General features: G+C 43.2%; 1 protein-coding gene across 1 annotated transcript in view; it reads right to left on the reverse strand.

Moving 5' to 3' along the window:
• The window catches only part of KLF13 (KLF transcription factor 13), a 38,859-nt gene that overhangs the window by 8,367 nt on the left and 4,043 nt on the right, over positions 1-26,449 (reverse strand). The window lies entirely within an intron of this gene.

Genomic DNA, 26,449 nt, shown 5'->3' on the forward strand with positions numbered 1-26,449 from the left:
TAGTTTAGTTAAATGAATCCTTGCTTGGAAAACACCTTTAGTTGGAGAGTATTCAGACTGAGTCTTGGCATAAAGTAAGAAAGGTTATGTTTACTAATGGAACTACATCAGGGGCAGCAACCTTTTCCAGCCGTGGGCCGGTCCACCGTCCCTCAGACCTTGTGGGGGGCCGGACTATATTTTTTTTGGGGGGGGGACGAATTCCTATGCCCCAGAAATAATTCAGAGATGCATTTTAAATAAAAGGACACATTCTACTCATGTAAAAACACGCTGATTCCTGGACTGTCCACAGGCCGGATTTAGAAGGCGATTGGGCCGGATCCGGCCCCCGGGCCTTAGGTTGCCTACCCCTGAACTACATTCTCAATAGGGAAGCATTCTATAGTCCTAGCTAACCATCTAGTTGGAGGAGCAAAGAATCCATGCTTCCCCCCTTTGCTCTCAAAAGAAAGATCCAAGATTAACTCTCACCTCAAGGTCCAGAAAAAGTGTGAGAGGAGGAGCAGGAAGTTGTAAAGAGGATGGAACCTTATACTTACCAGTCTAAATAAACATTAAAGGGGGGCGGGGGGGAGGTCAGCGTAGTGATAAAAGTATAGGGATAGTCTGGGAAGCTGGAGGTCTCTTGCTTTGTCTTAACCAGTGCAAACCCCTCTGAGCCAGCAGAGGTGCGCCCAGATACCCAACAGCCCCCACCTGCGTGCTCTCAGTAGAAGTTTCTGTTCAACAGGAAGCAAGACTTCTCCATTTTTCTCATCCAACTGTATGCAAATTATGGTGCTATTTAGTCATATTGCTTTAAGGTACCCATACATAAAACTCTGTTGTTGTTACACTTATTCATCACTTTCTACAAAAAATATAAAATATTTTAGACCCTGCCATTTCTCCTGTATTTCAAGGCAGCTTACAAAAATAAAAAACAAACAGCAAACAGCACTTTTAAAAAGCTGTTAAGCACTTCAAAAGCACTTTAAAACCAGAAAGGCTGCATATAATTGCAATAAGTAAGGAATTAAATTCAGCCTCTGAGCTTGCTTAACAAGTGGGCCTCAACACAGTGGCAAAATGCCAGCTACTTCCCTGGGTCGGAAGTTCTCAAGTCTGTCTGGGTACAGCAAGAGAAGGTCTCTGTAGGTGATCTTAGTGGGCAGGTACATGGGGGAGAAGGTAGCTCATCAGGAACCGCATCCTAAAGCATTACAGCTTCACCATCCAAACTTTACCATTAGATCCCAAGATATGAATTCCAAAGTTTAGTAATAAAGTTTAAAAAACAACAACCTTATTTTACATCCCATATCAGAGTCTCGCAGGTGAATGAGGGGATTTTTTAAAAAAGAAATACATTATGGGTTCCATGAAGACCATAACCCTGCTTTTTGTTAATTTCACTGGATATCGTTCCTGTCTCATTGCTTCCCGGCAACTCATGAGATCACATCCAGCAGTGGCTTTCCCTCAACATCCATTGTTTAACATCTTCTTTCTTAGCCAGATTGCCTTTTCCTATTGAGCTGCTTTTTGCACAGGAGAAGAAGTAATTCATGCGGTTCATGCGTCGGGTTCTGACAGGGAGATGAATGAGGAGGCGTGATGAGGTTGTCAGTCCCACTTGCCCCTTGAATTATATCAGGCATGTTTTCCCTAATTCAACTAGCACTCTACAGTTTTAATCAAATCAGACCACAGAAGCTGAATGTACAACAAGCTTTAATGTAGGAAAGAAGAATATCCATCAAGTTGCCAGTGTTTTCTCCTACCCATAAGATGAATAGATAAAAATAAATATTAGTAAGACCAGCTTGGCTACTCTTACTTGACCTTCTTGTTTGAATCGCCTGTTTCTTCCAAGGGAGCAGAAGTGCTCGCCATTACTGCTAGGACCAATCATAATTATTTTTAAATTTATACCCCACCCATCTGGCTGGGTTTCCCCAGCCACTCTGGGCGGCTTACAACATATTTAAAAGCACAACAAAACATCAAACATTAAAAAACAAAATCCCTTATACAAGCAAACCAATAAAGAAGACACTAACAATAATAACAATAACAGTTTACAGTTATACCCAAATTAAAATAACCGCCAACTCCAACTAAACATTTAACCAACACCAACCCAACAAAAACAAAACAGAGGAACCAAAATTAGAACTGTTTAAAACATTTTAAAACATTTTAGCCAGTTTCCCCAACCCAAGAGTTGTTCCAGCAATGTCCCTTCAGCCTCCCAGGAGCCACTTTTAGCTGTTCCAGGTGAGTCTGGGCCCCGCCCCCTGGGCCAGGTGGAAATGGGCCTTGCAGCAGGGAGCGGCCTTCCTTCCAGCACTCACAGCAGCAGCAGCAGGAGCAATGGCTCATTCCTTTCCCCTTGTGGCTGGGGGGCCATTACTAGACCTTCTGCAAAATCATACTCTGTTCCAGCACGTGATGAAGATCTCTGGGCATGTCACATTCGCCTTTCCCAGACAAGATAGGGCAGTGATCCAACAGCAGATGAAGTGCAGTAGGTTTAATTAAAGCCAACTGCAGAATCACAAAGTAGTGAGCAAATATTTAAGGTTCCCAGAAGGCTTCCGGATAGTAAGCAAAAGAATGCAGGGCATTTGGGGAATATAGCTCTGTATTGCTATGATTTTGGCTTTTCTAATTGACTGACAGAGCTACCTCTGATTTGTTGGTAAAATGCAAATATAAGAATGCGCCTTCCTTGCCCCTTTGAAAGGTTCAGGTCACATTGCCTTCAGCGAAAGCCTTCCAAAGTTCATTTCAGGTGGTTATGTGAGGCTGTTCCATTCTGTCAAATCACTGCTCCCTTCTGCCAGGGTGAGGGGAACTGATTTCTTCTCTGACCCTGTGCAGAATGCAAAACGTCCTGCATTTTGCGTTCCCCCTGTGTGCAGTTGCACATGTAGCCTGGCAATGGATACACCTGAACTTTTCCATTAGCTCAAGCTAAAGTGTGAGAGACTGTAAAGGGAGCACTGGATTTGCTGCCAAGGAGTGTGGTGGAGTCTCCTTTTTTGGAGGTCTTTAAGCAGAGGCTTGACAACCATATGTCAGGAGTGCTCTGATGGTGTTTCCTGCTTGGCAGGAGGTTGGACTCGATGGCCCTTGTGGTCTATTCCAACTCTATGATTCTATGATTCTATGATTCTCAGCCAGAACAAAAGGTGACGGGGGCTTCTGACCATGTTATCAACTGCACCAACCCAGTATCAGGTTGATTGTGTTTTCATAGCAACCATGGTTAGTAAATGGTGCTGCCAAGGAGGATGTAATTTCTAAAGCTGGAATGGTAATCTGGGACAAAAGATGTAGAAATGAATAAAGTGGAGGAGACCTATATTTTCCCATAGGTCCAAAATTTATCGGGTCTGTTTTTAACAGTCGTGTGTGACACCTTTAAGACGAACCAGTTCAGGCTTCAATCCTGCACATACATACTGTAAGAGGGAGCAATCCTCATATTGGAATTCAGTAGGGCTTACTCTTGAATAATGTACAGTTATTGCAGCATGAACCCACATTAGAAATTGTACAGTAGTGACCCCCTTTTCAACCAAGGTAAGGCACGTCTGTGCTAGGTACTGAGGAAAGTGAAAGGTTAAAGTGCCCATTCCTTTTTTACCGAGGAGGAGGATGGGGAAAGAACTGAGACAACTTGGCCATGCCCCGTGAGCTCTCATTGGCCATGTCCCTGTGACCCCCTAGCTGCCCCACCTAGTCTAGCGGGCGCTCAAACCATGGTATCTACTAGGCCCTCTAATTGGCAGATGTAAATGAGCCTAGAAACAGGAACGGAACATGCTTGGTGTGCACAGGCGCGATATTATCATGCACTTAAGAATTGCTACAAGATCCTTTGGTGTCTTGTGGAAAACAGCCTATAAAGTTAGCCTAAACCTAAAGCTTTGCACAAACACCACAGAAACAAACATGCCGTAGGGTATTAATTACGATGAGACTTTGCTCTGCACCAACACCCTGTATGGAAACTCTCAACTGGGGTTGAGGGGTGGGGATGCGGTTTTTTGAGCAGGTGAGATTGTACAAAGTGCTCTTCTGTTCCTGGCAGGAAATAAAGCAATCAAGAGAAATGGAGATTATAGGAACTCGTTGCCTCATATTTATTAGGGAAGTAGCAATGTGGCAAAGTCTTCTTGCAGCAACCTGAATTCTACAGGCTCTTTCCACCCCTTTTGCTGCAAAATAGCTGCCCCTGTCAACTGCAAAACCATGCTTGTTGTCCAGTACGCTAAAAGGAGGAGTAAAAAATTGCTTTCTATCCAATATTTTGAAGGCAACCAAAGAGAGGAATGGCAGACCTTTAGCTAACCTAGTAAGCATTTCCTCCCTGCTCAAACTGCGCATTTTACTCCTTTTCGTGTTGTTAAAGAGCTTTGGATTACAGCAGGGATACCAGAGAATGGTGTCTGTGTGCCAAGGCAGCACAGTAAAGATATTGCAAGCCACACTTCTGTGGCAACACCATATCAGATTTGGCAAAAGCTGAGGATCTGGCCGAACACATTGAACCAATCTGGAGAGGATTTATGCTTTCGCATATTCCCCAGATAATTGAAGGAAAGGGACGCTGCTTTCTAGTCCCTGTCACACATACGAATTATAATAGAAACAGGAGTCACCGCCCATCCATCCCTCACACTTGGGGGGGGGGGCCTCGCTTACATGATTCACCTACCTGATGAGTTAACACATATAAAAAGCTGGGCATTCCTAGTAGGTTACTGTAGCTGGAGGGAGCTGTAGTAGTCCACTTTGGGGGGGGCGACGGGGGGGGGGTTCTTACAGTCAAGAGATAAAGAAATTTTATAAAATAAAACAAATAATAAATAGTGTTTTCTACCTAACATTCACATGAGTTGCCTTGAGGCTGCCTTGAGGTGCCAGCTGATTTTAGACTTTTATGTATTGTATTGTTTTATATTATATGGTGTAACTTAAGTATCTTGTCATAGAGACAACAAATACTGGAAGCAGAGCAGCAAGATGGGCCTACTTACAATTTAGGTCTTATCTGTTTGCTAATTACTCATCACCAAATGCATTTCAGTTCAGTGCATATCCTTGAAGGCATGCATCTAATTAAAACAAAACCTGCGTAATAAAAACTATTTTAAAAAATGTGTTAAAATTACAATCTTGCATACATCACGTGGCAGCTTCACTTCTGCCCAGAAGAACAAACAAAGCATAAAGAACAAACTCATACCAGCATGTTGTATTTATATTGGGCTCCTGAGGACTCTTAGGAGGCACTACAGTGCCTTCCAAGCAGTTTGTTGCAAAGGAAATTGCACAGAGCCTTCTCGGTAGTGACACCCGCCCTGTGGAACACACTCCCATCAGAAGACAAGGAGATAAATAACTACAGTGGTGCCTCGCAAGACGAAATTAATTCGTTCGGCGAGTTTTGTCGCCTTGCGATTTTTTTCGTCTTGCGAAGCACGGTGTCGGGAAAGTTTTGGAAAAGCTTCAAAAATCACCAAAGTTTTTAAAAACCTCAAAAAAGGCTACCACACCGCGTTCTATGAGTTGCTCCTCGAAGTCAAGTCGCAACTGTATTAAGGGTGTTAAGAGAAAGGAAACAAACTTGCAAGACGTTTCCGTCTTGCGAAGCAAGCCCATAGGGAAAATCGTCTTGCGAAGCAGCTCAAAAAACCCTTTCGTCTAGCGAGTTTTTTGTCTTGCGAGGCATTCGTCTTGCGAGGTACCACTGTATACAACTTTTATAAGAGATCTGAAGGCAGCCTTGTATCAGAAAGTTTTTAATGTTTGATGGGCAAGGTACAAATAATAAATTGTTATTGTTGTTTTGTTTTGTTTTGTTTTGTTATTATTATGTTTTGTTATTATTATGCCTTCTCAGAAAGAAAGAAAGATTTTTTGAAGCTGGAACAGGAACGTTAACATTGGCAAGCACTGCATGGCGGCATTCCCTGTTGACTGCCAGTCACGGCAGATGTTTCACAAATGCTTGATCCTCTCTACAATCAGTATCAATCCTACTGTGAAGAGAGGAGAGAAACAGCTGGGGATTCGGATGGGTGGACAGAGACCTTGTCCTGTGGTAGCTTGTTATCTATTGGCAAATAAAGGCCTAAGCTACCTTTGAGAATACCTTCACTAGTATAACCCTTTCCAGTTCCTTAGGTCCTCAGCCAAATCCTCCTGAGGTTTGTCATATGTTCACTAGGACCAGGGCCTGTAATATAGTGGGGCCTGCCTTTTGGGATGCTCTTTGGGAAGACATCAGGCAAGCACCAAAGCCGTCTTAAAACCTGCTTAAAACACAGCTGTTCACCTAGGCTCTCCCAGGAGCAGGAGATGATCCTTTCCCAAGTAACGTCCATCTGATTTGTGATATATTTTATGTTTATTTTATTGATGTAGTTTTATTGCTGATCTTATGTCATTCACAGAAATGTTTTTCTTAAAGTGGGTGGCATATGCATTTTTGCAAATAAATAAATAAACAAACAGATCCTTGCACAGACAGGAGACTGTCACTGGTGTAAACCTTATGCGTGCAAGGCTCCACCAGTGCAAGCCAGTAACTGGTCAGAGTTGGGAGTGTGATGTGAGAGAAGCAGGCCGCAGTCGCAACAACTTGAAGTTATGCTTGCAAACGAGGTGGTGTAAATGAAAACATTTCCAGGGGAGTCAGTTATAAGCTCCACATCTTTGGTATCAGGCACCCCACTTGTGGGTCCATCTGAACAATTGGCTTGTTAGTAGAGTCTCGCCTTATTTGAGGAGGAAAGTCAAACCATTGCACACCTCACAAGTGGGCAAAGCTCCCACACCATGTGAATCAGGGCACCTCCAAAAGCATTTATCAATCAGGCTTGGTTTATTCTGTTGACCACTAAAAGAACAGCTAGAATATTATTTCTCCAGAAGGCAAAAGGGAGGAGATTTTCAAAGATAGACCAATCACATAGGGTTTATTGGGGAGGAACTGTGGTCTGAGTAAACCAGCAAGTATTTTTAAACAAAGCATCCTTAAATAACTCTTGGCGTGGTCTGGGAAAGTATTTCCACTTCCACTGTTTTATATAAGCACTTCAAACTGACCAACAAGCCAAACTTGCAACCATCCATGAGACAGCTGAGGCATTCTGGTGCCCCTGCTTTGAACAGTATCAAAGGTGCTTTCTTACCAGAATGCGCAAAAGAAAACCAGAGCTCACCCCTCTTCCAACAAGCCGGAAACAGAGCTATTTTAAGCCCTGCAAGTTATTTATTCCCTTTATAGATTTCATTTATTTCCCCCCTCAACTCTTTAGGGTTGTAAAAGCTCAAAGAGTCTCCAACACATACAAATGCCAGCTTATGTGTCATCATGGCCTGAACTCAGTTTTAACCACAGTCTTGGCAATGCTTTAAAAAAAAAAACCTGTGCCACCTTGATGTTGGAAAGATGGCTTAGAAGAGACCTTCTGCATTTTCCGTGAAAAATAAAAAAATGAAACCTCACCCCCCTGTCTGAATTATTCATTTTCTCTCTTTCTTCTGGCTCCCTCTTCACTACAAAATATTCATGAAGTAAAGTCATCTTGACATCAGTTTATTTCCAAAAAAATATTTGATGTTTCCATATTGGGTAACTACTGAAGTTTAATTTTCCTGAGCCAGATAAATGACCTCAACCTATTTGACCTGGGTTAACCAAGTGGGGTTGCTTCCTTGGAAATTCCAAGACACAGCAGAGCTGACCCCCCCCCCAACACTCTAAAACTCTAAAAAAACAAAAACCTCAATTCCAAAACTTGGGGGACTGCCCAGAGCTGACGGTTATATAGTTTCCAGTCTGGTTATATTTTTAGTCTTTCTGCTGACTATCAATGCGGTGAAGCTAGGCACATAGCAAGCTTTAAGGCTTGGAGAAGATCAGTTTAAGTAAGGTTCTGAGAAAGAAGGAAGGAAGGTATATATCTTTGGGAGAAATTAAGGCTTATAAACAATCCAATATATTGGCAGCCAAGGATCTAGCCCTGGCCAAGTGGTGTCCTTCTGTTGAATAATTCAGTGTTGTTGATTTTTGGGGGGTGATTGTACCAAAAACCTGTCATTCCATGTCCTTGTGAAGAACTGTGAATAATTCAGAACATGATCCTGTACAAGATCTACTCACTGAAGATTTTGTGGAAAGATTTTGTGGAAAGCTGGACACACCATGAAATATTTGCCCAAACACACACACACACACACACACACACACACACACAACTGGTGATGGCTACAACTAGGGCTGAGTCATGGGTGGACGGTGGACCTCCTCCCTGGCCACGCTGTGTTGAGGAGGGAAAGAATCAACAGCTACTCCACATGGAAGACTAGCCTGCCCATACCACTATGACAGATTATGGTTGAACCCAAGACTCAGTCACAACACACCACTATCAGTATGGGAACCTCAGACATACAACAGAGTGCACAGCCCATGTCATGCACACTTAAAGCTCACCGGGGGGGGGGGGCTCTGGTGATGGGAAATGATGGGGAAAGGGTGCTTTGTTCAAAACAGCCTGGTGTCAGAAGACACATGTCAGTCTGAGCACATTGCTAGCATACCTCTGCCCACAGCCCTGACAATTAAAAAACATATCTAAATAGTTAACAGTTAACATGGAATTCTGTTTTGTTTGTTTTTTAATTTAAAAAACCTTCATGAATTAATGCAAAAATGGAACAAAGCAGACCTCTGAACACAAACACATGTGAGAATGTCATGGACCAGAAATGGGCTGATGCATCCTGGAGGGGGTGGACTAGATGAACCTTGGGTTCCCTTCCAACTTTACCATTCTATGATTCTATGATTCCATCCCTCAGCAGGTGACACAAAGGAGCCTTGGGCCCTATAAAGCCTCAGACTTTGGCCTGGCTCCATCGTCTGAGCAATCTGTTAATTGCTTTCAGACTGCCCAGACTTGTCACTGATTGCTTTGCCTCCAGATCAGCAGTTGTAAATGTACCAAAAAGCAGAGCAGGGATGAGCAGGGCACACCAAGCCAGAAGTGCCTACAGGCTACGTATTGTTTAGTAAAACAATACAGATGACTCGGAGCCAACCAGAATGCTGCAGGGGAAGGCAAAAGCACACCAGAGCTGCTGCTCAACAGCTCCATACCAAAGAAGATTCCTTTCAGACTTGAAATTAAGCTGTTGATGCCAGTTCTCACAAATGCAGAGGAGTTAGTTGGCAAACCTGTTTCTGGATTATTCCCTTGCAGATTGCAGGCATAGCGCATGTGATTGAACTTTCCATTTGCAGGGAATAAATAATTATTGCACACAGAAAAGTGCCTTATCAGTGAAAAGGGTGGGCTACAATTCTTTCTTCCTGACAACTGGTTTTCTGTGCAGGGTTTTATTTTATTTTTGGTGTGGGGAAAGATCGAATTGCAAGCTCTCGTTTGCAGTGCAGAATGATAGAGACAAGGCATAGCCAGCTGTTCTTTGAGAAAACTGACCTACAGATCAGAAAGAGGGACTCTCAGGCTTAGAGACCAAATGTTGCCCTCCCAGCCTTCAAGATGGTCTCTAGGCTGCACCGCCTCCCCAGACTAGCTCCACACTCTCCTCCAGTGCTTTATAACTAGCTGGAATGAGTCATGGAGCTGCTCATATAAAGGACAGTGAAGTGTGTATGAACCTGACATTTTCATGATTGGACTGTAACCTACTCTACAAAGGTTAAAGTCACGTTCGCTGTCCTACCAGCTGGTGGTTCTGACCCTGCCTATCACTTGCACGTGGCCCTCCGGAAGTCTCCCCCACGAGGAAAGGCAGCACTTGGGCCAAAAAATGCTCCCCACTCTTGCCAGGGATGTTGGGAAATTACTGGAATTCTTCAAGAGAAAAGTTCCTTGGCCCTGCAGTGTACCAGCCATTCCAAACCACTGGCTCCCAGTAGGTTCCAGTTCAAATTCAATGTGTTGGTTCAGATTTTTAAAATTTTAAATGGTCTGAGCATTGGATATCTCAGGGACCACACTTCCCATATGACTCTGCCCAAACACTCAGGTGGTGTGATCTGACACCATGAGTTCATGACTGTTATAATGCGGGAAGTAGAGAGGAAAGGAGGTCTCCCTTTGATTTTCCACTGAATAGAAAAACACAGGAGAGAAGGGTGGGCACAATTAAGCAGTTTACAGCAACCCCAGGCAATTAGAATACAGCATACAACTACCATGAATGAAGTATTTGAAAAATTGTTTCATTGGCTGATATTTCAACACTAGACTTGTGTTCAGGCTTACAAAGTGCAGTTACTGTTGGGTGGCATTATAAACTCATTGCCTTCACCTTATAAAAGCTTCTTCCTGAAATCAAAAGCTAGACTTTTGTAACCCCTGGATACACATGCATTTACAAGTGTCTTTGTTGGTAAGGAATGTGAGCTGCATTCCAGAAAGCAATATTTTAAAGAGTTTGGATTTTCAGTAGAGCCCCTGCTTGATTCAGTAATTACTGCTTGGTTTATTACCTGCCTTTTAACTGATCAATTATAAGTGTGACTGTTACCAATATAGGTTCCTTCTTGCAATAAAAGTGAGAGTTAACATTTCTCTAAGCAGAAGTTACAACTTATTTTAAGATGCAATTTTTATTTCTCTAGGGACAGCAGCAAACCAGAAGTAAAACAGCTGCTAATAAACAATGGCGTGTACCCTTAATCAAATATGCCCTGTTTAATCAACTAAAGATTGAGTTGATTAATTTACTGATTAAAACCTGAAGCCCTAGCAACCAAGCAATTTTGAGACAGTGGAAGGAGATCTCTAACCCTCCAAATGTTGCTCAACTACAATTCCCATCATCCCTAATCATTGACCATGCTGACTGGGACTGATGGGAGTTGGAGGCTCACAATACCTGGAAGATGACAGGTTCTCCATCCCTATTGTAATGGAGGACCATGAACAGTTGCAGAATAGTTGGTGAAACTGATATTCACAGGCTGTCATACTACCTTTCCCCCCTCTCAGCTGGCTCAGTCAAGTCAAAGCCAAATACACAGATTGAGTGTAAAGTATTGATTGAGTTTGTATAATCAATTCCCCACAATTCTTTCTAGTTCCCTAGCTTGCTTCCTCAGGCCTCAGAACCAAAAGGTTAGTTGAGCCTTTATGAAGATAGAGGAAATATTTCAGAAATCATGAAAAGCAGTATTTAAAGATGTCTCCAGAGCGATTTCTCATAAGCTCTATTTGACATCAACCCTGATCTCTCTAGATTTGGGGGCTTATAAAACTGGGGTCTGCTGTGATTCCCTGCACAGCACAGGGCAGGACACGGAAAATACCTTCCCTAGCAGTGCTTCAGTTGGTGCTCAACTTTGCATCCATTATTAGGCCTTGCAACTCTGCTATGTGGAAAAAAGCATAGCTTGGGAAATGGCCAGAAATGTGTAGTCCCAAGCATATCATTAGGACTTAAGTAAATAGAGGAATGAGTGGGAAATCAAATGTAAATGCTGCCGGAAGACTTTGTTTTCTGTAAAAGCACTGTGAAAACCTTGCAGCATTTTGATATATGCCATGAAATACAGGCTATTCCTGAACGGAGCCTCTGTATCCCAGAAGCTGCCAATACAGTTATATGGTGCTACAGTTGCCATGATGAACTGCCCCTTCACAAGGAACAGGAAGGAGATGGTTAATGGCCAGAGCTATTAACGGGGTCCATTTACTCAGTTATATATATATGCCTCGGCCAGCTAAACATGCCCCTGAATTTTATGTTCCTGCTGAGGGCTGATTCCTTCAGCCAAAATCTGTTTTGGTTGTTTGAGTACCCTGTTGAGGAAGGACACACCACCAGCTTTTCCTGTGTAGCCTGGCGTTTCTAACATTACCAGAGTTGTTAGGAAGCCGTGGGCTGCTCAGTAACATGAGAAGGGCTTGGCGTTGACTATCCACCTGCCTCTGGCCCCTTGGATCATTGTCTGCTGCTCTGGAACTTGCTCCCTTTCCACGCTGGACCAGATGCCCTCCTGGGCCACTTTGAGTCCTGGAACCCAACTGACTGTAGCATAGCCCTTGTTGAAGTATTGGAAGTGGAGGACTGCTGTTGTGGATGCAGTTGTACAGGAAGGATGTTTGGAAACTGCTCTTCTATGCCAGGGATAGGCTGTGCAGTTTTGGCTTTGCCAGACCACACAGAGTCCACAGTCTCCAGTCTAAGCAAGAAGTAACATTAGATTTTTTTAAAAAAAGTTTGAGCAAGAGTCTTGCTCTCTGATAAGTTAACTTTTTCCCAAGAGATCACACAGTACTTACTGAAATGTCTGTACACAAGAGATGAGGCAAGTGGTGGAGATCTGACACACAAAATGACCTACTGTTTCCTGTCTAAGACTTTGTGGTATGAAACTTCTTGAGAAGGCCATGTGATGCAATTAACAAAATCAAGCAGCTAAAATGTTTTTAGAAATTCAGGCTGCCAGTGAGACAGATCACGTGACCAGACCTTCTGTAACACAAAACTCCTTAGTGATATAAGACTGACATGGCTCTGTTCCCTCCATGCTAGCTTTGAATGGGCGGGGTGTTCTAATGGGGGAACATAGCAAATGTGCTGCTCACTATCAGGGACCTTTTCTTCCTTTTAAAAAGATCAGAAAGTACAAGCAGAGTGTTCAAAGGGTGTGGTTAAGACTCCAAAAGGCCTGCTCTCCATTTAATCCTGAGAAGAGAGGCCTGAAGGCAAGACTAGAAGAAGATCTGAGCACATGGATCCTTTCAGCGCTTGATAGCGGACTGCAGGCTGGGATGGGCGAATCTGTCAATCTCAATTTCAGTTTCTCATTTTTTCAGGTTCAGCTCGCCACAGATACACATAAAATGTAGATTGATTGATTGATTGATTGATTGATTGAGTGATATACGCATAAAATGTAGATTGATTTATTGATTGCTTACATATTCAACATCAGCATCTGGGTATGAATTTCTCCTGATTACATGCAATTTTGTACAATACATACAGGTTTGCAAGCAATCACCCCCTACTATAAAGATATATAAAGATATTATTATATTATTATTATAATATAATAATATTATATTATTATTATAAAGACAATAAAGATACTACTACTACTACTACTACTACTACTACTACTACTACTACTATAACACATTTTGGTATGTTATCTTCACCAACATACACATTTTTGTAAACATCACTTGGCTGGAAAACTGCACTGCAAAAGTTATGGAAGTGTGAATTTTGAAAGATGGATGCGCTGTTCTCTGGGTTTCATTTTGAAAAATGCCTGTTAAGTGCAAACTAGATTTGATTCCCCCGTGGTCCTTGCTGGAGAGCCTGGAAGGTGAGCCAGAGACTTCAGTGACTCAGGTTGCCAATTTGGGGGGTTGGTGTTGAATCTTCCAGGAAAAAATAAGCCTCATCTGGGGGAAACCTACTGACTAAGTTACTTAGGATTATTTGTACCAAATATGTTTTCGGAGCAGAAGCACAAAAGAAAACAGAGGGTTCTGTTCTGCTGCCAGCCCTGAGAAGTTCCTTTTTTATAAGCAGAAGTTGGATGATCATTTGCCATGGTTGCTTTAGTTAAGATTCCTGCAATGCAGGGGGCTGGACTAGATGACCCTTGGGGTCCCCTCCAACTCTACCATTCTATGATTCTAAATAGGTTTTGACAAAGCAGTGAGATAATATGCATTCCAGACATCTCATCAGTAACAACCCCACAATACATTTTTCTAGATTCAGATTCATATGTGAATTTTGTATTTTCAACTTTTTTTGGCTGCATTTTAGATATGTTTCTATGTATCATTGCTGCAACATATTGTATTTTCAGAGGCTGGACGGCCATCTGTCACAAATGCTTTAGTTGATAGTCCCGCATTGCAAGGGGTTGGACTAGATACAGAGGCAAAACTGGACCCTTCTAGGGATGCAGGCTCAAGCAGGGGTGGCAAACATCACCTATCAGACTATGGACAGTATGGTGTATGATGTCTGTGGGAACACAAAGCCGCTGTCTCAGGGAGATCAAATGTGGGAGAAGCTTCCCACTCTTCTCTGCAGTAATGTGATACAGCTCATTGTACAAGGGACCCTAGGTATGCCTCTGTCTGAATGACCCTCGAGGTCCCTTACAGTGTTATGGTTCTATTATTCTATTTCTCACATTGTTTGGGGGTCCCATTGTGCTTGTCTGTGTCTTTTGGACTTATTTGATCTGCCATGTTCTAGGTTCCTCTGGAAGTTCTGGTGTGAGCAGGAATGTGGGGGTGGGGGAGGGGGAGGTAGAGTCTTCCATTCAGAAATATTGGCCTCTTGGTATCATGCCTAGCTCTGACCCTGTCTTAGACAGGATGAACCCAACACCCCACAGCCTGTGGATCTTGGGGAGCACGCACATCCGAGAAGAACCAGCACTGAAGATCCTCTTGAAGGACCATCTGAGGGAGATCTTGCTCTGAAAAACCCCAGCCTACAAGAATGCTCACAGGCCAAAGAACAATAACATAAGGGGTTTTCTCATATTATGCTGTCCCTGGGGAGATGTCAGTTATACCTGGGTTTAGCTACTTGTGAGAAGAGTATGTAAAAGCTGACATATGTAGCTCTCCCCTCAATAAACTGGCGTTCTGCTTATGAGTTCATCTGTCCCTGCACTCTCTCTGCATGGTTTCAAGCCATATTTTCTAAAATATGTGTGGGTGCAGATGGGGCTCGTCAACCTAGGAAGGTAGCCCAACTAGGAGAAAGAAAACCATGATCCTAAACCTCTGCTGCCTTGTGGAATGTCCTTGGGAGAAGAAAAGGCTCAGGAGTAAAACCTGGAGTGGAGTCCCCAAGGTGGCTGGATGGCATTTTGTGCAGTGCCTCCCAGCAACTCCTGCAGCCAAGCTTGCTCTGCTTTCCTTTGGACCACGTCAGTGAGGCTGATGTTTGGGCATCCCAGGACCTCCCTACACAGTGCACAGGCTGCACCCCAGGGGGGTCACCTCAGTGCTGCTAACACTACAGGAAGTGCTAAAGAGATAATCTGGAGCTTGCTCTTTTCTCAACCCCCAGTACAAGTGCCTGGGAGGGAACCATGGCTTTGGTCATTGCACCTGTACAATACATAGTAGCTGGCTGGCAGTCCTTGCTGGGTGACTGAACTTCATTCCCCTGCAGCCCAAAGAAGGCAAAACAAATGCCTGGCACCTCTGTCTGCAATGGTGTCCACCTCTCTTTCATTGAGGCTTTGCAGGAGAACTGCCCAGTGGACACAATCCACAAGAACTGCTTGGATTTATTCGTTTAATTTGCCTCCAGCACTCAATGTCAAGAGCACAGCTTCAGAAACTATTCCTTTGTTGCTAGCTGAGGCTGTTAATGTTACCAATTTTTCTTTTTCAGTCCAAGTGTATCTTCTGTACATAAACCACAGAAATAGCAAGCTTTGCAAAACACAGGATACGTTTGTCTGGCCTCTGTGTCTGCACTTAAATAACCCTCATTGTCCGACCGTTGTCTCACAATATGCAGTAAGATAATGATCTCACTGACCACGTGAGGCCTCATCCCCAGCAAAAGCCAAGTGGGTGACCAGCAAGCTACAAAAATAGAAGTGTACACAGAGGGAGAAATCCCTCAAGAATTGCTTCTGAAATGGTTGCACTTAAATTTGGGTTGTGGTTTCTTCTTTCCTTTTTGGCTGGGTCAGCAAGAGCTGACATCCAAACAGCTGATCCAGGATTATTTGGAGTGGAAAAGAAGGAAAAACACTGAGTCCTGCATGAAGTTATAAAACAGAACTGGGAACCACGTGGCCAACATGGACTCGTTCCAGGTTTCCAGGTTTGGACCTGCACCAAACGTGCAAAGCCAGACAACAGAAAAATGCATTTCTGCTTGAAAATGTGGAAACAATGCTTTCTCTTCAAACAGATTCTGAATTGTTGCTTTATATTAATGTTTTGAATGTCAAGTTGGCACTTGTTTTGTCCTCCCAGTAAAGAAACCACACCATATGCTTGAGTATATTTTCCTATGACTTTTCAGAAGTGCTCATGTGCTGAATATGGAATCACCTAACTGGGTCCTCCTCTTTGCCCCAAAGGCCTGATGGGCCCAAGGACCAAGGCAAAAGCCTTTTTCATGGTCACACCCAAACCCTGTGCCTTCTTGCTCAATGAGGCCATCTTCTGTCACTGGGCTGAGACCTTCCTCTATAGGAAGGCCTTTCTTTTTTTGTGGATTCGTTTAAACATTGGTTTTAAATTTGCCAAAGTGGTCCTTTGTGGTTGCTTTCATTTTAATGATGTGCTAGGTGTTTTTGTTGTATTTCTGTTTCTTTCCTTTCAGTAGCCACCTTAAACATTTTACATCTTTTGAATAAATACATAAAAAGCAGCATCTGGTGTGATGCTCCAAAAACTGGCGTGTTCTCCCTGAACACTTGTTTAACATCTCTGTAGCACCAATGTGACAAAGCTGCCTTGCCTAGGAAAGCATTTGGGTTACAGTTGATAAATGCCCCATTCTGATCAATTATTTGCTTCTGTGTTTTGCCTATATATAAGAACCAAACAGCCTTGGCTGGTTTCATTTTTGACAAATAATAGCTCGGGGTGAATTGTGGCATGAGAACAGGTGGGGAGGAAAGGATTAAACATCACACATTGTGTTTCCAATCTGGATTGAGGTAGCATATTTTTATCGAAAAAGATAATGGACGGTGCTGCAGACACTTAAGCAACAAAAAGCAATGTATAACCTGCAATTGCTTTAAGCAATGTATAACCTGCATTGTAGATTGTGTGACCTATTTCTACCTATGCAGCAGTTGAAGCAAGTAGAAATTAGGTTTTATGACCCAAGTAACTTGTTCTCCCTTCTCTCACTACACGAAAAGGTCTCTTCCAAGACATGGGAGGCGCTGGGTTGGGGCATCTTCAGAGTCCTGCATTGCAAGCCCTTGTGGAGCTCAGTAGTTCCACCTAAGGGAAGGGAAGCTTCTGCACAAGCTAGGGCTTGGCTCTGGTCACACACCCTTTTTAGGTATAGCCTTGATGGGAAGAGGATCAGTTAAGTCTGAGCCTAGCACAGAACTAAGCCCATGTTTGCAAGTAGTGTGGATGGTCAGGCAGTGCAGGGTCAAATGGTTCCTCAGAAACAAAAGAACTCACATGTTAATCCATCCAACCTAAATTTTGAACCGAGACACAGCTCTTCTTGAAAATTCACTCTCTTCCAAATTTTGTGATACCATTCTCCTGTCAGGAAATGCATACAAAACTGCCTACATTTAGGGAAACTGTGTGTAGACTTGGTTATGTTAGTGAAAACATACATACATTATGGAAATTTACTTGCAAAATGTGTATATTAAACATCATTGCATACAAAATGTTTGTTAGGTTTTGTTTTGTTCTTTAATGCAACCTGACGTTGTAAACTGAAATTAACATTGAAAAAATGAGAAACTGAGACATCAAAACTGACTGGCTCATCTTTCCCCATTTCCTGAGGACAGGGGAAAGAGATCTAAGCGGGATTTTTAGCAGTTTGTGATTTGCAATTCCCTCCCTTATCTGAGGACTGGTGGAACAATTTTACCTTGTGATTTGAGGTTTGTATGGTCTTGAATTATTGTGGATTTGAGTTTATTATGTACATGGAGGAGATTTAACATACAAGGGAATTTTCCATTTTTAGATCTAAAGGAAAACTTCCTGCAAATACATTGCTGAGTAGGGGTGCCAGCTCTATGGGGCCAAGGTGTCTTCGCTCCCCTAATATCTGCTGGGAGGGGATGGCCTTGTTGTGGCCGCTCCTCCTGTAAGAGGGGAGCTGCTGGCCATTGAAACAGCGCCATGCTGGGCTCTGCGCTCAGCCTCCTCCTGACGATGTGACGTCATGTGCATGATGGAGCTGGGCCCCCTCAGTCTTGGGCACAGGTCAGCATCTCTGGTGCTGAGTGAGTTGTCCTTGGCTTTTGCGAAACCCACTTAGAAGGTATGTGAGTCCTTTTCTCAGGATGCCTTCCTTGACTGTCAGTGGTAGAGCATCTGTTTTCTATGAAGAAGGTCCCAGATTCACTCCCAGAGATCTTAAAGTAGGGCTGAGAGAGACTCCCTGCCTGAAACCCTGGAGGGCGTCTGCCAGCCAGTGGAGCAAAGACTGAGCTACATGGGTTTATTTCATCAGAGGACAGCTTCCTATGCTCCTGTGTTCATGCCCAAGTGCTTAAAGAGACATTTCTGAGTCACAACTGCAGTTATCTGCAACAGATTACTTGGATCTTTGCCCCAGAGGGTTAGGCTAACCTTGTTAAATCAGTTTGTCTTCTCCTTTTGGTGAATTTATATTGTTCTTTTTAAAAAACATTAAATATCTAATACATTTTGCCCTCTAAATTTTCTGCCGGAAAGTGGAAAACAAAGCCTACTGTCTCGATTGTGAGCTTGATATGTTAACAGGGCTAATTAGTCACTTGGCACTCCCTTGTCATTATCTCTAGCTAATGTTGCCAAGGAACTGATATGAAGCCATTTGACTCATTATCTAGAAGAGTTTGGAAGGGGGAATTGTGGGTGTTGGATAAATAGACGCCAGAGACAGAAAATCCTCCACCACTTATTCTTTTGTCCAAAGGCCAATTTATTAAAATGAGAGCTATAATGCAGAGCAACTAAAACAAGAGACCACCCTGGACCTCCGTACTGAGAGTCTAGATTCCAATAAGAAAGACGTCTTCATGCATTACCTTTTCAGATGTACACCTGAGATTATTTAATTCTACACCTTTAAAAATAAGCACACACCTAAAAATATAAAGTGTCAATATGGCAAACTGGGTGGAAGGTTGGAAGCATTTGTATTGTACAGGTGCTCTCAAATTGGCTGTTGCTCCCTGTTGAATACTCTTGATGGCAACAGCTAGGTGTTTTGCTGTCTAACATGTGAAATGGTGTAGAGATTCTACTTTAAACTTCCCAGAACAGATTATGGATGGTAAGCCAAGGACCTCTTCTCATATTACTTGGTATGAACTTTAGATATTACAGGTGTACACATAGGGATTTAGTTTTCTCTCAATTTCTCATTTCCACCCCCATCATTCAGCCCGGACACTGAGATCCAGCGCCGAGGGCCTTCTGGTGGTTCCCTCATTGCAAGAAGTGAGGTTACAGGGAACCAGACACAAGGCCTTCGCGGTAGTGGTGCCCGCCCTGTGGAAGTCCCTCCCTTCAGATGTGAAGGAAATAAGCAGCTATCTTCTCTTTAAAAGACATCTGAAGGCAGGCCTGTTTAGGGAAGTTTTTAATATTTAATGCTGTATTTTTTAAACACTTGATTGGGAGCCGCCCAGAGTGGCTGGGGAAACTCACCCAGATGGGTGGGGTATAAATTATTATTATTATTATTATTATTATTATTATTATTATTATTATTATTATTATTTTCTGGTCTTAAATTCAGTTCCTTATAGTTCCCCATTAGCTATAGAATTTACTTTGTTTATTTAGAAGTCCTCACAAAAATTCATCAGCATTTTAGTGTGAATTGATCCTAATATACACATGCTTGTATGCTATTTTGCCCAGTATACACATTTTTGCAAAGCAGGGCCTAACACTTTTTTGGGTGTGCTATTTTCACTAATATGTGCATTTTTACCCAAGCCTATACATTTCTGGACAATTTTCTTGGTTGGAGAAAAGCATTGCAAAATTCAGAGAAGTGCAAATTATGGAGGGGAACTGCGTTTTTGTCTAGGTTTTGTTTTGGGAATTACAAATTGCTTTTAAATGTAAACTGAATCAAATTTCTTCCCCTTCCCTCACAGGTATGGTACACAGGATTGGCTGCAGCTCCCTGTCACGGAGTGGCAAACCTGGGCAGAGTGATCCTCCTACTGCTATAGAGTCTGGTTCCTTTCCCAATAACCTCAGTCATTGGGCATCATCCAACACTGTCTTTCACACACGAGGCTGCAACTATGTTTGCTGAATGTGCCCCCAATACAGAAAAGCATGTCTGCAAACACACAGCAGGAATGCATTAGATCAGGGGTGTCAAACTCAAATTCATCCGGGGGCCGCATCAGCCGCTAGAGGACAGACGTTCTCTGGCTTGTAGGCTGCCGCGCATGCGCTGAAGAGGCGGCTTTCTTGTGTCAAAAAAAACCCACGAGAATAAAAGGTGAAGGCTGGCGGCCGGCGGCAGCTACACAGGCCACATGACGAGGTCTGGCGGGCTGGATTCGGCCCGCGGACCTTGTGTTTGACACCCGTGCATTAGATGGAAGGAAACACAACATCTCTCAATCTTCCCCCAGCTATTCAAGACAAAATATCTTGCTTGGGTTAAGGAATGTCAGCTTTTCTATGTGTAAAAGGATGACCCCTTTCCTGTGAGCAGACATTTATCAGCATCAGCATATCCAAACCCAAAGAGCTGGGTCATTCCATTCCCTATTTAAAAAAGCAACGAGGGCTTGAGGAGGATGTGGTAGTGTATGAACGGGAATTGAGGAAGAAAATTAAAACCATCAACAGAGAAGTTCTCCCCTCCCTGCAAAGACAAAGCATTTTCTTCCCCTCAGACCTTTGTGGTGCTTCAGACAGAACATCCAAAGGTACCCTCTTACGTGTGAATTAACCATTGGAAAGGGCAACTGTGGAAGCCTTACAATGACAGTCATAGCACAGTTTACTTGCCTAGCTCTTGTTAATATCGCTGGGGCTCCCACTGGCAGACTTCCCAGTGGAGTGGGCTTTCTGTTTCTCATTGAATGGTATAATGGCCTTGATTCCAGGTGGCTCTGGTGCCTTTCTTTCATGGCTCTGACTGGAATCAAATTTCACTTCTTTTGCATTTAGAATGCACTCCTTTCCCTTGACCTACAGAAATTATCAGGACTTTCGTTAAGATGTAAGGAATCATGGGCTCCCATGGGAAGCAAACTGAAGAGGAATTGGAGAACTCCTGCCAGGGAAGCTGTCCGCCCCTCCAGGCAAGCTTAATAATTTATTTTTATCATTGCCTTAAGGGCTTTGGGGATAAGACACCAAGAGGAAAATTCTGGGGAAATCTAGACAGATATCTCCTGTGCTACCATGTGACGCTTGTTTTGGTTTAGATCAGTACTGTACTAAATTTGCAAAAAAGGAGAAGAAAGTTGAGAGGGTTTGATACTCCCCTCCCTGAAGAGAAAGCTCTTGTTTCTGGGAAATCTTGGAAGGGCACACAGCACCTACTCAGAGGCTGATTGTCCCAGCAGAGGGGGCAAATGTTTTGAATCTAGCACAGGCCTTCAGCAAGTAAAAAAGGAAACCAACTTATCTGCTGTTAAGAATGTTTTGTCATGGTTGATGGTATTTCCATGCTAGTAGGATATTTCTGCCTTTCTGCCTTTTTTGCAAAAATGGCTCTCCAGGGACAATAGCAAGATATGCTGTTCACATGTCCTAGATGACAAAGGTAGATGGGATGCTGCTTTCCTGTTTGTTTATTAAGCAAGGCTACATGCACAGGAATCTTGTGGCATTAAGTGCTGTGTGGTAACTGCTTCTTGGGTTGAGAGGCAGGCTCAGCCCCTCTGACATTGCAGGCGGCCTGGGGGAGGCTGTTTCCCTGTTGGTGAGGTACAGAGCTGTGGCTGAAACAAAATTTCAAAACTAGTTCAATCTCTGGCACATGTTCTAGTTGGAGTTCTGTTTTATAAACTGAAAATTTCCCCATCATATTTGCTATTCACATTTCATTGATGTCAGCATGTGATTTCTGACTGGTTTTGATGCCTTTTCCTGCAGCTCCAATGGAGCATTTTCTGGTTGAGTGATGAATTGATTAAATGAAATGGAGGAAATCGGCAGATATTTTATTCAATGCTGTTGCAAATCAGCTGTCAGATTCTGTCAAATATGAACGGATGCTGCACGTCAGGTGTTGGGGCTGCATCTCAATGCTATTGGGGACTAAATGTTATTCAGATGTTATCCCCAACCTATTTGGAGTGGTACAGAAACCTCTTGGCCTGTTTCTCATTGCCCATCCTCCTTGCCACCTCTAATTGTCTAAAACTCAGAATGGGGCCAGGGATTTACCCTAGACCCAAAAATACAGTAATAGGTTCTTTCTAGAGCTCCAGTAGGATAAAAATGCTGCAGGACTGCAAGGCTATAATTTGATTCTATATTTAAAAGCACCACCAGACTATGATCTCTAAACATCATGGTTGCTCTTCCAATAGTTCCTGTAGTCAGTCTTGTGGAAGGAAGCTCAGGCAACCCCACCAGCCACCAATTTTTGCATTCATTGTAATTTTTATATTGGCAACAACTCTGTGAAGTGAGTCAGGCTGAGGGTTGGGAGGATGGGGTTTCAGTATTGCAGGGGGTCAAAGATAGTCTGTTAGTGTTTTTATATTTTAGCATTTTCTATATAGCTTGTAACTCATCTTGAGACTGTTTTGTAAATGGTATCTTTAAAAATCTATTAACTATAATAAGTATTTCAAGTTTCCCCGGTACTGTGATGCCATATTTTTTTTAGCTATACACCAATGATTTTTAAGTACACTCTTGAAAATGTAAACTATGGTTAAAGTATGATGAACAACTTGTGCTTATGAACACATGGGCAGCACACACTCATTTGGCTGGCAAAGTGGGTCCCAGTGCTCCGGCTGTGGGATCTAAGGGACATCAGAAGCTACTCATATTGAAGGCTTTGTGAATTCCATGTTGGGGGTGAGAGTGCTCTGCACTGTCTAAATTCTGTGCTATAAAAAGATGGTATTATTGTAGATTATGCGTAGATTATTCAAGATAAGCAGATGTATAAGAATTCTTTGATTCTAGTCCTGAGAAGGAGTTGGAGAGCAACACAGAGCCCCACTCCTCTACTTTTGAGGAGGTAGAGCAGGCATTTCAGGTCTGCTTGTTCTTCTTCTCTTACACTTATATTTCATCAGTATATGGGCTAGAAACTTGGCCCTTCTTAAATTGAAGATGGACTACTCAATGTGCTGAATTCCACGCTTGGTGCCATGCTCTATTATTATTTTTCTGTGATCGCAGAGAATGGCAGCACAAACCCACCCCAGCCGCAGTTTTCCACTCCCTCCAGCACTCTTCTTTTCCCTTCTGGCATGCGAGTTTAGATTTCTTTATCAACTTGCAGTGGGGAAACTACTATTTATGAGCACAGCAGCCCAAAGGAAAAAGACAAAAGAGACACACACATCTAACAAGTACAAGGTGTCCCGTATGTCTCTGTCTGAGTGTAATCAATCATTAGGTGATCCTCTGCTTTTTGCCTGAAGGGCTCCTCTTAACTTTCACCTGGCGTATAAAATGCTGAACAAGCTATTCCGGTCTTGCAAGGTGTGTAAGTGACCCTGTTCCATCACAACTTTGTTCCTGCAGGAACTGAGACACACCGGGGGTAGATATTATTGAGGCAGAAATTTGCAGTGCTTTGGAGCCAAGGTCCTCAGCGCAAACAACAAATGCTGAATCCAAGATGGCAAAAACAGCTGAAGTTTGGGGTTGATCATCAGGGTCTGCCATCCTTCCATTTTAGGGAGGCAAATGATGGTGTGTGGGCAGGGCGGCCTGGACACATGGTGCTAAATATATTTTTTTTATAAAAAAAAAACCCAACAGTAAGAAGTATTGAGCTGAGTGTTAGATGGAGAAATAGAAAATTAGCTCCATCTCACCAGTCATAATGTGAACTATTTTCCTTCTCTCCTAAAGATCAAGTTCTCAGTATGAATGATTGCCTGTTTTTCTGGAGCCCTATGAAATCCAAATCCAAGCATGTTTCAGGGGAGCCGCCTAAAAGTGGAAGCATCAAAGCAGAATTTCAGCTAGAATCTGCCTGGGTCCTGTTCATACTGTCTTTCCTTCTCTTTTGAACAAATAGCTTTTGGATCTTTTTGTAGATCTTGATTATTTATTTATTTCATTTTCCAAGCTGCCCCAGGGTAGCTTGCATGACTAATTCTGTAAAATACAACACACAATAAAAAATACAATTCCTAAAAACTGGGGGGAAACACTGAGAATATTTATGGGCAGCAAAATATTTCCAGTATTTCAGCAATAGCCCTAATAGTCACATATGACTTTCCACTCTCCATTATCTTCCAAAGGCCTGAATGATCAAGTATACCTTAAGCTGGCATTGAAAGATTACTTCGCAATCTTGCTCATTCACTAATTCATACATTAGAGACAGTGTAGTGCAGTAGTTAGAGTGTCAGACTAGGCCCCTGAAGACCAGATTGAAATCTGCACTCGGTCATGAAGCCTTGAGCCAGTCACTCTTGCCTCTCAGCCAAATCTACCTCACACGGTTGTTGTGGAGATTAAATGAGGAGGGGAGAACCATGTGAGCCTCCTTGGGCTCCTGAGAGACAAAGCTGGGATATAAAAGCAGTCAATCGATTTAGAAAGCGTGGCATAACCAGACACAGCAAGATTAGACTTCAAGTCCCATGATGGTGTGCAACTGCAAGTAACGGGAAGACATATAACTGAAGACATATGGCTCCTTTTTCTGGACCAGGGTGAGAGGAATGCTTAGGAAATTCTGCTGGATATTGACAAAACAGATCTAGCTTTGCTAGCTCACACATTAACATTATGTAACAGCTTTAGTTTGCTCCTTGTGGCAGCTATTCCTGCATGCTGAACCATCCACATGAAACAGATCAATTGCTGTGTATTTTGAATTGCTTTCCACTTTGCCTGAAACATTTTTTGGTGAAATGTGGTGATAAAACAGCCTGATCCACATGGGGAGCTGTCCCACAATTTAGCTGACCTCTTTGAGGTAGCTATAATGTGTAAAGTAGGACCAATATAAAAAGGGAGGGGTGATTTTCACAAACATCTTGTCAGCGTTGAAAGGTCACACCTCCTATTTGTGAAGCGTTACTCTAGATAGACTTCCTTTGTTCTCATTTACCTGATTCACATCCATTTCCTAGTATCATGTATGTGGACAGTCCTGGAAGCAGCATTCACTTTAAACAAGCTTTATTTGCCCTCAGCAATGCCAGCACTTAAAGTCCAAATCCGATTCATGAGCCTCACAATGTGATCCTATTCACAATATGATTCCAAAATGGCTGAGGACATAGTTTTATAACAATTGGGATGGCTTATTTGATAGAAAATACATTCTGTGTTGTAGGTTTGTTTTTTTTACATTTGTCATGATTCTGTTTTCATCCCCAAAATTGAAATAGATGTGCATCTAGTGCAGCCCTTTTGCAAACTTTTCATTCGCTGCCTCTCTATCCCAAAACTACCTCTCAGTACAGAGGTCCTTCAACAAAACTTAGCCACTTTTTGGAAATGGAGCAAGACCTCCCACCTTGGGGAATGGGTGGTGCTGTGGTCTAAACCACTGGGCCTCTTGGGCTGGCTGATCGGAAGGTTGGCAGTTCAAATCCGCATGGCAGGGTGAGCTCCCATTGCTCTGTCCCAATTCCTGCCAACCTAGCAGTTCGAAAGCATTCCAGTGGAAGCAGATAAATAGGTACCGCTGTGGCGGAATGGTAAATGGTGTTTCTGTGCACTCTGGTTTCTGTCTCAGTGCTCCGTTGCACCAGAAGCAGTCGAGTCCTGCTGACCACATGATCTGGAAAGCTGTCTGTGAACAAATGCCCGCTCCCTTGGCCTGAAAGCAGAGATAAGCACTGCACCCCATAGTTGCCTTTGACTGGACTTAACTGTCCAGGGGTCCTTTACCTTTACCTTTACCAACCAAATGATCAAGGGGATGGAGCAACTCTTCTATGACCAAAGAAGCACTCTTAGTATAGAGCAGGGGTTGGCAACCTAAGGCCCATGGGCCACAAGCAGCCCACAGGTGTCATTTAACCGGCCCACGAGCTGCCCCTGAACCGAGCTGCCTGCTCGGTGGGTCCCCACGTGCTGCACTAAACCGGTGCTGTGCGGCACGGGGACTTGCTTCTGCGGCGCCAGAAATCATGTCTGCGCATGCGCAGATGCCGGAAATTGCGTCTGTGCAGATGCAGATGCCGGAAATTGCGGGCACGCGCACTCACGTGCACACACGACCCAGCCCACGGAGGAATCTCCACTGGAGTGAACCAGCCCAGGTAAGGTAAACCATTCCAACCCCTGTTACAGAGAAAAGTCAAGGAAGAGGTGACATGACAGTGGCTTATAAAATTATGCATGGTATGGAGAAAGTGGAGAGAGAGAAAAATTATCTCCCTCTCTCGTAACGCACAAACTCATGGATATTCAATGAAGCTGAATGTTGGAAGATTCAGGAAAGATAAAAGAAAATTCTTCATGCATCAGATAGTTAAACTATGGAATTTGCAGCAGGAAGCAATGATGATCACAAAGAGGGATGGCTTTAAAAGAGAATGGGGCAAATT

This window comes from Podarcis liolepis (assembly GCF_965112155.1).
Source record: "Podarcis liolepis genome assembly, chromosome: 14".
NCBI classification, from domain to species: Eukaryota; Metazoa; Chordata; class Lepidosauria; order Squamata; family Lacertidae; genus Podarcis; species Podarcis liolepis.